The sequence below is a fragment of the Centroberyx gerrardi genome, chromosome 18, assembly GCF_048128805.1.
Source record: "Centroberyx gerrardi isolate f3 chromosome 18, fCenGer3.hap1.cur.20231027, whole genome shotgun sequence".
Lineage (NCBI taxonomy): Eukaryota > Metazoa > Chordata > Actinopteri > Beryciformes > Berycidae > Centroberyx > Centroberyx gerrardi.
This window is the reverse complement of record NC_136014.1, coordinates 13,218,599-13,229,873: the sequence shown is the minus strand read 5'-3', so window position 1 is coordinate 13,229,873 and position 11,275 is coordinate 13,218,599.

The following is an 11,275-nucleotide window of genomic DNA, read 5'->3' as shown; positions in this document are numbered from 1 at the left end:
AGGGAATGTGTCTTTTTTTGGCGCTGAAGACTCAGTCATTGGGTCAGCACAATGCCGTCGTCATAATGATTCCTGGCACACAATTTCTGAAGTGTGGGCTGGAATAAAATGTGGCGGCGATTTGGTTCTAAATCATGGCCCTTGGCAGAAGAATTATAACGGTTAGTGGGGGGCCGGCAGAGGTGACTCAAGGCTGAGGCCTAACCTTGGGCTAAGCAGCACTGTTATGTACATGTCACCGTGGCATTATTAATGTGATGGGTTGTTTGTGTGTTGCGTGTGATGTGGCTCAAGACAGGTCATGACACCTATTTATCAACCCAGAATGCCTTGACCTGTTTCAGCCATATATCTAGCAAGGGGGTATTTTTGGATGCTAGCTTTTTTTCTAGACAGCAGTATACAATCCACTTAAAATAGAAAAGTGGCTGTGGCAACTGCTACAAATTTACTAAAAACAAGACAAAAAACAGAAAACAAAGCAAAATTTAAAACTTGCAGAGACATGTCTACACATTTTGTGAATTGATTCAAGTCTAAATCTCAATATACTTAGAATGACTTTGTGACATCAAAGCAACCTAAACAGTGGATCTCCATTCCTAGTATTAAGTAAATAGGTTTGTTTATCTGTTTATGCTCAGAATAAAAAGTCTCCCATATCCTATGATTGTACTGGATAGATCTGAGGAAGCCTCCTGTCCAAGTTAATGATATATTTCTATCCCTTTTGGCAAGGTTATGGGTGCCCCAGTGTCTGTGTATTAAATTACATATGGGGTGATGCTCTTGAAAAGGCAATTGGGAATACAGATAGCTTCTCTTTGTGTCAAGCTTGCCTGTGATTAATGCTGACTATACCCATGCTTGGCTATTGGGGATATTGGGCTGGACACTGTTCTATCTGTTAAGTGAATGACAGATTAGTAGCTGGCTAGCGTTAGCTGTCCTCTCTCAGGGGCGTTGAGAGCAAATGGATGTTACTCATACTAAAAACCTCTTTCTAAAAAAAAAAAAAAAGAGAAGAACAAAAACAAGACAAGTGATTCAAAGGGTAAGAAACAACATAGGGAGTTACATCTCAGGAAAGCTCGCACTGGTTTACAAAACAGAGATTTTCAATCTATCTATCTATCTATCTATCTATCTATCTATTAGGCTGTATACCCACTGATGGTCCTGGTGCTGTAATATATGACCGCTCCGGTTATGCCATTGATTACTGTCTCAGCAGAAACATGGATCCAGGGATAAAATATGAGATCATCAGCATATTAATTATCCTTCATCCCGAATGGCTTTCTCCTGTTCAAGCAGTAAGTCATATCACAGCCACAGGACATCACACAGTGTCATGTTGGTGATCAATAACAGCAAGCAGCTGCTTCTGAGGTGATTAATATTGAGCCAAAACAGTGTGTTCAACAGCAGTTTCAACATTTGGGAAGAATTATCCAGTGCAGAAACATTCTTTTAGTGTCGCATTATTCAGAGGGGAGAATCCACTTTATATCACTCTTTAGATCTTTTCCCTCTTATTGGAAGTGACATATTTCTAAATAAAAAGAAAGTCCATCTTCCAGTAGACCTAAATAGCTCTGACAGCGCTGCTTAAATTTATACCGTAATTGCATCATGGAGGAATAGATGTCATGAGTTTTGTTTGGCAAGGTTGAGTAGGTGAGGGATTGAGTCACTAAATTTCCCCTTGGTGAACTTCATTCTCCTTGTCAGCACCGCAAACAAAACGACAGCCAGCATCTCGCGTACCTATCGCAAACTGCAAACAGCAGCAATTTTTTAACAGCCTTTAGACCGGGCGCAGTTTTGATGTGTTGCTATGACACCAGTCGTCTCACTGACTACTGTGATGTCGCCCCGATGAAACGCACGCTAGTCAATATCGACAGCCTCCTGCATCTATTTTAAAAAGATGCAATTACCTCTAATTGTAATCACAGCTGTCTGTGTGTCAGAGGGAAGCATGAGAGGTAACGGGTAGCTGGTGACTCAAGGTTTTCCAATTTACAGCGGCCCAAGACTCAAAGTTAAATTGATCAAGATTACAAGCAGGTTGGATGAATTATTCAGGTCAAGAGTAATCCTGGCCCCAAGTGATGAGGGGGGTGAACTGTACATCAATCATTTGTCTGCCTAGTGCTGAGAAATGTGCTTAGGCCTGGATTCAGGATATGTTTGAGATAGCTGTTGGTTGGCGGTGTTTATGGCGAGTGTCCATATATAAAATGGGAGGGATAATTGACATGTCACTCATGAGATAGTACCTCATCCTCCTTCTCTCCTGTGAAGTTGAGAGATTTATGATGCCGTGATTCACAGAGATTTACAGGTCTGCCATAGTGCACTTATTTCTTTTGCAGAAGATAGCTTCTCTCATGGCTTCACAGTCCAGAAAGAAATGAATGGACAGTGGCTGGTAAACACCAGACACACAGCCTGCCCAACTATTTCTGTACAACACCACTCAGGACATGATGCTTTTCCTGACTGTTCACAGGTTTGTTCACAAGATGATTGTCATTATATTGTTTTAAGTGGTCTTTATTTCCTTGGACATTTTGTTATGTACTAAGGAGGGATGGAGGCATTTTGACATAAAAAACTCCCTCCTCTTGACTTAAAATGCACCAGTTTGGGAATATACTGCACATGGGAAAGTATACAGATATGGAAAAGATAAAAAACAGGTTCACGCACATGCACAACCCCCCCCCCACACACACAGCACCACTGATGTGACACTCCTTGCGCCACTGATGTGACACTCCATGTGCCCTTTGACCTCTTGCTCTCTCCATTAATAGCAACGTACACAGCTGCGCTTTACGTTTGAGCAGGAGAAAAGACACATCCTATGTGATCAAAGCCATCCTGTCCTTGTTTGAGATGCAAAATAAATCAAGCATTTCGTTGATGAACAATGCAAGATGTAGGCTATTGACATTTTGTGCTTGTTTAAAGTGAAAAGTGCAGAAATATCAGTTTGTCGTCCAAGTCATAAAAACCATGATAACCTACATGTGAATGTGGTGGGACTCAGTACACAAAGTTGCATGCATTGAACATGAAAGCTAAACATCATGAACTCAACAGGCTGAGGACCAAGCTCTCCTCCATGTTTGTTTGAGTTCTGTAATGAGTGACTGTGATGAGGATGCTGCTGCGCTAAAACAGAGAAAGATGTCAACACAGCAATAATCCTAAACTGACAGCTGATTACATGCCAAAGTGGGTGGTAGGGTAAAAATGCACCAGCAATTAGTTGATGTTAATTTCCCACCTTGATTATTTTGGAAGCAATGCCTGTCTGAATATTAATTAGCATTGTTTATGTTCTAATGATACTGCTTAGTGTTCACATGGGAAATGGCTGGGTAGCTAGTTGCTAGTTTCATAGGCTAGTTTTTGCTATTGTTAATTTTCATGCAGAAATACAGTATATCAAGTGATGAACATGGGTTGTGGGCCTGATGTCTCCAATTCAATGTGGACTGCAGCCGTAATAATCATTCCGGAAATGTAATTTAGCCATTTGACTGGAAAAATATGGGCTTCGTTATAGCTCTGAATATATAAGGAAGAGAGAATAGGCATAGCAATTTTCACTGTATCTATTTCAGCCAGTTTTAGTAATTAAAAGTAGATTCACATAGAGACTGCATTCCATATTACAAATTACTTGTATGTCATTTGTACTTGTCAAATAAAGGTGGATACGGTTTATCGTCATCACACCCTGACATGCTGTCTCTATATCACATTCTTTGCTCAATCCAGAAGCTGACAAGCAAGATTTAGGGGGACATCTGATGTTCACCTTCATTCTGGGCTTCGTCAAAGAATGAAACCTTGGATTGGATGTGGTTAGTATTGAAGGGACAGATTAAAAACTCAAACCAGCGCCCTTTGGTGCCACAGGAGGACACTCATACAGTATGGTTGAGCGAGCTGGAAAGGGGCTTGTCATGTGATTGCACTTTGACTGTATTACCGAATGAAAATGTGACAGTACAACATTATGTTTTATATTTCTTTGCCCACTCATTTGAATGCGTTCATGAAGATGTTGGTTATAGCTTGAAAGGTAGGCTTTGGCATTTATATGCTTATACTTAAGATATTTTATAATTTACACAAATATGTCTTTTCCATGTTAATTATCAAACATCTGCCATGTCCACACAGACTTCATACTGTTTGTCAAAAGACAACCTGTCCGATATCCGAAGATAGATACTATATAATGTCTTACAAATCTGACCAGTAGAGAGGCTAACTTTAAAATGACTGACGTGTTTTACATTAACCACAATTACTATAAAAAGTTACTGAACCCTTCATAAGTGACATACTAAATCACCCATGTGTAATGTGATTTAGACTAATACATTCCGATCCAATGTGAGCTAATTTTTGATGTACTGAGCCCAACCCTGTAATTATTGCCACTATATAATAAGAATTCTTTGCTTGACTCATCCTTTGCAGAACCTTGCCATCCAATTATTGTAAATTTTATTCAACACATTATCACTTGTCCCTCATGGGGGTAGTTATTAGTGATGCTATTTCCTTCAATCACGCTTCCCATTGATCAACCAAGAACCAGTGTCCTTGTGTCCTGAAAGGACATGCAGGCCCTGCAGTTGAGGTCCCCTAATCAATCAAAACAAGGACTCAGCTTGGTTTTACTGCTTGACAAACGGGTAAAATAATCTTTAACAAAATGTTACACTGGAAGTCAAAATGAGACTGACTTTTTAAAGTAAAAAACTCAAACTTTGGAGTTGTAGTAAAGTTACTGTATTAAGGTGAACTTGCATTAGAAAGAAAAAAAAGTCATTTATTCGGTGGTTTTTCTATTCTGATATATTAACATAATAATCAAGTCTTAGGACAGAGTTGATGAGATTGACACTTGGCCTGTCTCATATATATTTAGCTCATGGTCTGCAATATTACACCAGGCACGTACTGGCAAATAGAGATATGATAAGAATACTGAGAAAACAGACTTTAATTTCTCATGCTTCTGATTATCTATTTTTTTTTATTATTTTCCATGATGTGCTTATTTACATATCCACTGACTGTGGCCAAGACATCTAGCTAATGAGAAACCATTCCCGTCATTCTCCATCTCCTCTGCTTGGGGCCAAGCTTAGGTTGGCACACTATTTCAAGAAGTGTACATATTGTATGTTTAATTTCTTTCCAATTGTATTTTTTCCCACCGCATCATTACTTCCTTATCGCTGACTTGCATGTCATATCATTTTCTGGAAATTTTAATTCACTATTGTATGGTTAAAATTGCATTAACATTATTTCAGATAGCACACAAGACCTGCATATCTTTTACCAATACATTAGCATACCAGAATGTTCTAGCTGGTTCAGGCTCACTGCTGCCACATGCATACTGCAGGTTTGTCAATTCAGTGTTCCATAAGCATTCACTTCATTACTCTTATTTTGCATCTAAAGATTCTCACAAGATATATCAGCTGCAAACAAGTGAAAATGCAATCCACAGAATATCTACATATATCACACCATTAGTAATAAACCTGGCTAAAAACTATCTGCTGTGCAGTGCGATGCAATGACTTTGTATTGATGTTTGTGTAAAAGAGACAATATAAATAATGCATTTCATTTGAAATGAAATTGGATTCCCATTCATAGTAAGCAATGCCTTTGTGAGCTGGGACATATTGTCCTCTAATCCCTTCGTTGACTCCTCAGGAGCAGAGACGGCTGGTGTTGAGTGTGTACACCGCACCTGATTAGTACAATCGCTCTACTGCTTCAATAAAAACAATGGAAAAGAGAGGTGGCAGGGCAGCAAAGTGGATTTTAATGGTGCCAACCCTGCATCAGCAGGAGAGAGGGCACAGTGTGTGTGTGTGTGTGTGTGTGTGTGTGGAGGGGGGGTGAGGGGGAGGTAAGAGAGAGAGAAAAAGAGATGAACGTCTTTCTCATGTACACCTTAGGCTGTACACACAAATGTCTTGTCATGCTGTTCAGTAAACAGCTTTCAAGATAATTGCTAGAAAATGAGTGTTGTGAGATCCATTTTGTGTGGGATCACCTGATTGGAGCTAATACATTCAGATCAAAATATGGGCCGTATTTAGCCCTGATTTGGCAGTCCCACACAAATTTGAACCGGGGGGGGGCAGAGTTCTTATGTCAGAATTGTTTGTGGTCCTTAATTTGTTCAAAGATCTTGCACTGTGTCCGCACTAAGTCGACATGAATGTGAAAGTATAATACAAAATGTGAATTTTGAAAGAAATCTGTGTTGCTTGTGGGCTCTAAAAAAAACAGTTTGCCTCCTGTGATACAGATTCAGACGTAATGACAGGCTGTCAGTTAGATGGCCCTCTATCTGCTGGGCAATGAACAAGTCAATGGCTCACATTACTCCACATAGCCCACCTGTGTTCTCTCTGGCTTAGGTATGTCTCTTTGGAGGCACCATTATCATTTGTGTGTCAGACGTATAAGCGTGGGGCCAGAAAGGCCTACAACCAGATTGCACTTCAGCGTGAGGTTGCACACTGAGGGATATGATGGGATAATACCTTCACTCCAGATGCTCAACAACACTCACTGTGCTCTTGACTGTTGTTGCAAGCAACCTTCCACCTGCCAAGGGATATTAGCAGTATTTGACAAAAACTGATATAGCATCAGTTATGAAACCCAAATGGAATATGAAAATATTTGCTGCTACGAAGTTCCAATCTGAGTTGCAATTAAGAGAGTGAAGACAGATGACTGCAGTGGATTATACAGCTCCTCATCCAATCAACTGAGCTGTCAACACTGCCTCATTTGAAATGTACTGACACTTGGACAGACTACACCAATGTGCTCATCCGCTGCAGGGAGGTAATACAAAGTGGCATCTTCACTTGCAGGGCACAGGAGAGATGTGAAATTACCCATACCACCTGCCCATGGTCTTTGCCACGCTTGCTTTCAACATAATGAATTTCTGCAGGCAGCCTCATGCAAGAGACTTCCACTTCACCATGCTGCACAGCTGTAACATTTTAGCAGCAAAACAATTCTGAATAGCCTCATTTGGCAGATAACAGGAAAGAACATTTTGCCACAGAATTTACACTGGAAATTAGTTTCACGAGAGTCAAAGTGAGTCATCTTGTCGGAATAAAACTGAAGTAGAGATAAAGGGGTCAGTTTTGTGACTTGCTGCATTGTCAAAATCCAATGAAAATGTTTTCTCCTATTTTCTAGGAAAAGATATATTACACTCACCCTTACTTACCTCTGTCCTCCTTTAACCTTCATGAGAGTGAGATCATTGTAACACAGTTGGAGTCAATTTCCTCAGCTCATTTCAACAATTATTAGGTAGTATATGGTACAGTAAAGCACCAATCAGACTGGATGTGTTGAAAATATCAAGCCCTGAAAGCGTGTTATGGATTGTTCCATAGCGTTAGCTATCAAGAACACTACCTCAGAATATTAGTATGCTGCTATAGAAGACTGACCTAAAGTACAATGTGCTGAAGTTGGAGTACAACTTAAAATGCATGTTGTGGACCGCCATGCTACCGATCTTGTGAGGAACTCTGGTTACATAGAAAACAGTGGGGAAATGTGCACAAGTGCCTCCGTTAGTCAGTCTGAGCGCTGCCTTAGGACCCTCAATACAGATAAGAAGCAGAAAGACTGAGGTTCCAGGTGCCTGCTTAGTTATTCAACTTGTGAAAGATAACAACATGTTAGCACGAGATAGAAAACTGTTTAGGGCATTCTCACAATGATACAGAGGCCTTTTCTGTCTTTAATTAATTTCTCCATCTTGGGATAAATTACTTCTCTGGGGTTTTGGGAAACATCTCTATTCATGATGAATGCTTGAGGCTATCAAAACTGTCAGTCATGAGCCAGACTTAGGGGCTGAAAACATTTGTCATGCCCCCTGTGCCTCCTCACTGAAGAAGTACATCCTTCACTCTGCCACTGCTTTCCATCACCTTAATCTAAGCCTAATTAGCACCTAATAGGTCCATTTGTCACACTACAGAAGCATGGAGACCTTTGATAGATTGTGATTAATCTGTTTCAAAATAGCAGTTGTTGTTGGTACTTTGTGGTCTACATTCATTCTGAGATTTAAATATCATAGAATGGTCAATTATTCAAGCAACTAACACATAAAATATTTTAAAATCACATGGCGCTCTGGGTGCGTGTTCATTTATGCATTCATCTGTTCATGTGTGACGCTTTTTGCAGTGCGCAGTGCTTACGGGAATTATGGTATGCACTGTAAAGGTGGCACTAAGAGTGCTGCATAAGGGAAATACAGTGTGTGCTCATACACCAGGCACTATGGTAGAAGTCAAACTAGCTTCAATCAACTGGAGGCTGGTGCGCTGTACATCCACATACCAGCAAATAGCTTTTCTAACTGTAGTGGCTGAGTCAATGCATGAATTAAATATTTTGTTCAGTGATTCTCTTAGTTACAGCAACACTGTCTTACCACAGCACTTGTTTGGTGTGAAGTTTTTAATGTCAACGTAGTTTCACTCACTCCAGTCATGCATAACCCCTGAGCACGTAAAAAGCGCAAGCACACTTGTTTGTTCATATACCCATAATAAGGTGTCTTTGTACAATTTATGCTGTATGCAATTACTGTATGTATTCATCACTGCCATAATTATGGCAAACGGTAGACAACCAAAGAATTATATCAGAAATGTACGCCACAAGAGTGGCAGTAATCAACTGCAAAAAAGAGTGGTGGTTATTCAATCCACATAAGACAAGCCTTCTACTTTGTTTGGCTAAGTTATTTGTCAAATAAAGTCAATGTCATATTTTGATATGATCAAAATTTGTACCTTTTCCAGAGGAAAAAAAGATTGATGACATGTATTTCCTTCAAATGCTAAAAAGGTATCATAAATCTGGATTTTATGGTGTCACAAGCTTTTTTTAAGTAAGGATGGTGAGGGTGGCAATGGCCCAGCAGTCAGGAGCATTTGCACGAAATCCCACAGACTTAATTAAACTACAGTTGTAAAATTGGTGTCAGATGGGAGGTAGAAAATGTATTTGCAGCAGGCTATAAATCATCAGGGATTCCTCATTGACTTCCCCTTTAAGGGACTCAGATGTCCTCTCACTTTCACTTACTGTGATGAGAATGAATTAGGGGAATTGCACAGAGCTGCATACTGTAGTGCTCACTGAAAGTCCCACCACAAAGTGTAAGTACCTCATATACAGTGTAGAGTCTCCACTGATGGCCTGATCTACACAGTCAAGGGAGGTGTATTAAAAATCCCCTATGCTCGAATATTAATCCCCAGGAAAAAATCAGTAGAATGATGTAGCAATGATTCCCCAGAAACATTTTTGGACAACATTTCCACGGAATGACTGACATGGCCTTGTGAGAGGCACAGGGTCTGGTTAGCCTCCTTTGATCTTGAAGATAAAAAGGATGCTGCATCCTCTTCAAGACACTGGTCAGATAAATACATTTCAAATTGAATGAATCAGTCATCTCCTTGTTCTGAGCAGTAATTGACAGCAAGCTCATGGTCCTATTACGAGTAAATAAAATGTGTGTGTATTTGATGTTTTAAAAACAAACCTGCTTCATACCTTCAACACTAATAAGCCGGTGTCCTATTTGCATAATTGGCACAACTTTTTCTCTGAGGAGACTCAATATTAGGGTTCAAAGCAATGAAAAAAAAATGTTTGTGAACAGAAATGACACTTAGGCACAGAATAACCTTGCCATCTATCAGTTTTAGCATCAATCAATAAATGGTTGTGGATTTAAACGACACCTGTCAAAACATAAACCCTTGTTTGGGATCAAACAGTCCTCCTTACAATGGTACATTTGTGTTTTCATTTTTATTGTAAGATGCTGTGCAGATACAATTATTTCAAACAGGCACACATGTCAAATGTTACATTAGTTCTGGGTTGCATCAGTCCTGATGATATATGACCAAGTTTCCTTAAACATTCCTTGCGTACGTTGGAAGAAGGCGACTATTTTGTTTCTCGTCTTTAGGTAAGATATAATGATGCTACTTTAAACCTATTTTAATACAAATTCTATAACAAACTGATACAGCGATTGCAAACTACTGCCTTCTAGCAACTAACAGAGTTAAGTATAACTGGTTACTAGGGCTGAACAATTAATCGAAATTTTACCGAAATCGCAATATGGCCTACTGCAATTTTCAAATCGCAGGAGGCGCAATATTTGTTAAGGGTGAAATGTGTGTCAAAATACCATTTTAAATTAAATATTGTTGTGCTGCAGAGATGTCCTGGGCTACACATCATATTCTACAGACTTAAGAAAACATCTTTGTTTGGTACAGATCCCTGCAAAAATCAAACCATAATCATTTTAATACGTTTTTCAATGAAAATGAAAATAATGATGTAAAAATTATCATTCCCTCTAATATCGCAAATCATATCGCAATTGCAATATCAGTCAAAATAATCGCAATTAGATATTTTTTCAAAATCTTTCAGCCCTACTGGTTACTGCATCAGACTGTTGGATCATGGATCAAATAGCTGAAAACTGCCTTTTTTGAGTGTGAGTAAATGGGAATACATTCTGAAATGATCAAATAAATATTGTTGTGTTCCTGTTTGATATGCTATTTACCCTGATAAACTCCAGTATAAACCAGTATCTCCCAGCAATCACCTCCGACTCAAGCCACTAGCCCATACAAACTGCCAGTGTGGGAAATCTAAAACGAAGCCTTGACAACACCCAAACACCACTTAACTCTATCATGCCTACCCTGTTACAATTACCAGCATTTCTACATTGCATAAAAAGGAATAGCGAGGCCCGATGTTGACATATTGACTTGTCTCTTTCATTTTCTTTTATCAGTGAAATGTGAGCTCAAATAGTCTCACAACAGCCATCTTTTTGGTATGAGAAGTCGGGTAGAAGCACAAAAGTATACTGTGTAGCACAAATTCAAAGCTATCAAATGATGGTCATCGGCTGCTATGCCCTTTTGGACCAGTGGCTTGTGCATGCAGAGTCCACCGGGAATAAGCCATAATGATAGCTAAATAATAGTTCTTTGCAGTCAACATGGAATTTGATATATAGAGTTGGACGACAGTGTTTGACCCTGACTAAATCCATGCCATCAGCTTGTTTTGTAACTAGGCGCAGTAATATGAGAGGAACGAG